The following is a 4,614-nucleotide window of genomic DNA, read 5'->3' on the forward strand; positions in this document are numbered from 1 at the left end:
AATAACAACTGCCCACCACTTTTATTTCCACAATTTGGTGAGCCATGCCACACCATCACATCACTTTTCTCTATGTCAGCTTGGGCTAATTCTAGCAGTGGTTTATGATTAGTCTCTAAAGCTGAAATTTAATCCCCATGTACTAGAGACCTTCACTCTATTGACTATGGACTGAGGCAGCATTCTTGCACACGTGTCTTAGCCTGGCTTCCCCAGAAAGCAGAGCCTGAGGCCAGTGCTTCTGTGCAGTTAGTAACTTATTTGGGAATAAGATTCCAAGGAGCAGAAGTAAAGGATAGGGGGAGGAAACAGGGAAGGAGGGAGACCCAATACAAGGATGCATTATCAGGATGGCCAGCACCAAGGGCACTGTTCCATCCAGCCAGGATTTCTCAGGAGCCTTATGAGATGTATCTCAAAACCATCTGCACTATGATGAAAGGGGAAAGCATTTACATATTGGCCTTCATTCCCCATTCGTCAAAGGCAGCCCCACAGGTGTCAGCTCCCACATTTCCAGGTTGCACATGGATGAGTCCCAAACGGGTTCTGTCCCCTGGATAGAAAGCAAGAAGTAATGCACTGCAGGCCCGAGGCGAAGCACTGTCAGGCTGCACTTCAGTGAAGCTGGTCAGAGTGTGTGAACTGGTTGCTGCAACAGTGACTTGGAGTAAGCGGTGGGGCTGAGGGGACTGGGGATTGGACGTGGTGCACAAGATAGATGTAATGTGTCACAGGGCGATCTGAGCTAGAATGTGTAGAGACATGGGTAAAAAGCTCCAGGGCTGGATAGATAACTCAAAAAGCGTGTAGCACAACAAAACGAGCAGCATCAAACTCAGGCAGGGAGGGAAGGAAGCTTGGTTTCTATAACAGTGTTAGTTTCTCTACTCTCCTCACACCCGGTTCTGTGCAGGGTTCCTGATTAACTGACATCACAGTGCCTCCGGAATATAATTACGGTCCTTCCTGCTCTTTCTCCTGTTGCACAAATGAGCAGTTCTGAGTTTTCTCTCTTATTCTCAATGCCACTGATCAGTCATTTGTGACCTTCTGGGCGCAAAAATCATAATTACCTGAACGCTTCAAGCTCTTCCAGTGGTAGGGCAATAGCCCAAGTCCCTGCTCCCGGGCTGAACCAAGTATCTGAAAAATCCAAGGCCTCTGTGCAGGCCTGCTGGACTCTTGTGTGACTTGTTTCCATCAGTCATGATTTTAGGAAACTGACCAGATTATCCTGCCCAGGGATCTCCTCTCAAGGAACCCACAGGGATGTTTGGTGCATGGTAAGGTGCTCAGTTAATGCCCATAAGAATTAGAAACCAGGATACCCATAGAAATGCAAAGGACAAAGCAAAGGCAGTGGAGGAACAATTCAGATTTTAAAAATAATAAAAAGTCTTCTACCACAGATCAAAGTGCAAACAGGAGTGTACCCCATAATCTTTTCCTATTCTTGGCAACTAGTTCCTCCCAGACCTCCCTGGAACACTGTCCTGAATTCCAGAAGGGCTGATGTTTGCCAAAGAGAATTAGTCTGCTTAACACCTAGAATAAGTGATGATGAATGCCTTGGGCAGAGGGCCATGTTCCCTGTCAGGTAGTAAATATCACAACAAATCTTTCCCCTAGGTGTTTGTCATTTAACTGATTTTCCTAAAGGGCTTTTTAAGGTGACAGAAAGAGGCTTGATGCAATTCAACATTAACAATACCTTATGTTGTGTGCCATTGCTAAGAAAGCACTTTGGAAAAATACATCTATATTTTCATTTGATCCTCATAAAAGTCTTATGAGATTGAGAAAGGATGCCCAGGATGACACGTCAGATGTTTCTCAGCAGAAATCATGTCTTCCTGGAGTCTCAGGCAGACCCACCCCAGAAGGTCTCACCTTGGGAAGAAGGGGCCTCATCTCAAGGACAGGTGTGCAGGAGGCTTCCAGAGACACTGGGACATCATCTTTCTGCTGGGCCAGCCAGAAGGCAACAGCCAGGCACCAGACTGACTCTTTTAACTCCAGAAGTCTCACATGAGAAACTCTTCTCATGGATGTGTAGGGGAGGTGTGGACATACACTCTATACATCAAGGAGAGTCTGCTAAATGCATGCAGCGGTATCAGTATTTCACAGGGCTAGTCTACTGAAACTTCAGAACTATTGTATTCATAATCATGTAACCTTTTTTTTTTTTTTCACACACACACACACTGTATTTTATTTTTACAAGAGATAAATAGACTGACACCAAGCATTGTCCATGGATGACCACAACAAAAGCAACAATGATTGCAATTACCAAACATGAAACACACTCATACTATGTCATAATATTGACATTCAGTCCAGTAATCCTCCACTGTAACAGCTCCTTTACTTTGCAGTGAAAATTGATTTGTATATTCTTTGCCTCTGAGTCCTTGTGGGATTTTTTTTTTTTTTAATTCAGACAGAAAGTCACAAAAATTATACTCATCCTCATCAGTTCACTCAGTCCCATGTAATTAATTTTTTTTTTCATCTTGATCTTTTGTTAGCACTTTTATGAGTTCATCAGTTTTTCATTAGAGTTCTGAAAATGCTTATTCATTCAGTTCAGCAGTACAGTCCGTTACCAGAAACCTGTACTTGTCAGAGTCTTTTCCATGAATTTCTTGAAGATGAAACCCTTTTATAGGAACATATTTGCAAAATCATCAGAGTACACCCAGAACTGTCTGTAAATGACAAAAGACTTAAAAATGACCACGGTTAAAGATTTGATGAAAGTTCATAATAATGCAGTTGACAAGAAAATTAGTTATTTCTGAGATATACATTTTAAAGTAATAACTAGGATTATTACTTATAACATTATACCAGAACCTATAAGATTTTTAGAAATTTCATGTAATGTCTGAAACATTTATATTAACATATCTCCATACATATTTCCATACAAATACAAATATAAGATTTTTAGAAATTTCATGTAATGTCTGAAACATTTATATTAACATATTTCCATACATATTTCCATACAAATACAAATACAAGATTTTTAGAAATTTCATGTAATGTCTGAAACATTTATATTAACATATTTCCATACATATTTCCATACAAATACAAATATAAGATTTTTAGAAATTTCATGTAATGTCTGAAACATTTATATTCATGTAACCTTTGATTATGAATGAAATAGTTCTGAAAATGACAAATGTCATCATAGAATTGCCCTCCCCTAGACCAAACAAAATGAGCATAAAAAAGTAAAAACCTATGAGTATTTTTCACCTAAATTAACCAAACAAGAAAGCAGCATAACTTAAAACAATACACTTTAAAAATCGGTGGAAGGAAAGAAACAGAAGATTCTAACATTGCCCCTCAGCTCTTTAGCCATACTAGAAAGTCATCAACATCTGAAACAGTCTCTTTGCTTACTCCCATATCTGGCAAACGGCAGACAGGGTGAAGGTCTCTATTTATTTCCCTGTTCAAAGATTTTTGGCAACTACTGTAGAAAACAAATGGATGAAACAGAGAAAATGGACAACAAGGCTGATGACTCTGAAAGAAGTGAGACCTGCTCTATGAGAAATGCTAAAGGGAGTCCTTCAGGCTGAAACGAAAGGACAACAGCAGGACTACCCTGGTGGCGCAGTGGTTAAGAATCCATCTGCCAATGCAGGGGACACGGGTTCGATCCCTGGTCCAGGAATATCCCATATGCCACGGAGCATGCTCCGTGCGCCACAACTACTGAAGCCCGCGTGCCTAGAGCCCATGCCCCACAACAAGAGAAGCCACCACAATGAAAAGCCCACGCACTGCAACGAAGAGTAGCCCGCGCTCACCGCAACTAGAGAAAGCCCATGCACAGCAACAAAGACCCAATGCAGCCAAAAATAAAAATAAATAAAATAAAATATATTTATTTTAAAAAAAAGGACAACAGCAATGCAAATCCACATGAAGGAATAAAGAACACAGAAAAAGGGAACTACCTAATAAATATAAAAGACAGTATTAATATGAGTGAGGAAATTAATACCAATCTTACAGAAAAAAGGATTATAAGAGAATACTATAAACAACTGTATGCAAACAAATTAGATAACCTAGATGAACTGAACAAATTCCTAGAAACACAAATTACCAAAATCAACTCAAGAAGAAATAAAATCTGAACAGACTTAAGAGATTGAATTAATAAACAAAACCTCCCAACAAAGAAAAGCCCAGAATCAGATGGCTTCACTGGTGAATTCTACCAAATATTTAAAGAAGAATTAACACCAATCCTTCTCAACTTCTTCCCCAGAATAGAAGAGGAGAAGACACTTCCTAACTCATTCTATGAGGCCAGCATTACCCTGAGACCAAATCCAGACAAAGACATCAAAAGAAAAGAAATCTATAGATTTAATCCCTTATGAACATAGATGTAAAATATTCAACAAAATACTAGCAAGCCAAATCCAGCAGTATAATAAGAGAATTACATACTGTGACCAAGTGGGATTTATCCCAGGAATACAAGGGAAGTTCAATGTACAAACATTAATCAATGTAATACAACACATTAATAGAATGAAGGTTTTAAAAAATGATCATATAAATTAATGC

The sequence above is a fragment of the Balaenoptera ricei genome, chromosome 3 (assembly GCF_028023285.1).
Source record: "Balaenoptera ricei isolate mBalRic1 chromosome 3, mBalRic1.hap2, whole genome shotgun sequence".
Taxonomy (NCBI): domain Eukaryota; kingdom Metazoa; phylum Chordata; class Mammalia; order Artiodactyla; family Balaenopteridae; genus Balaenoptera; species Balaenoptera ricei.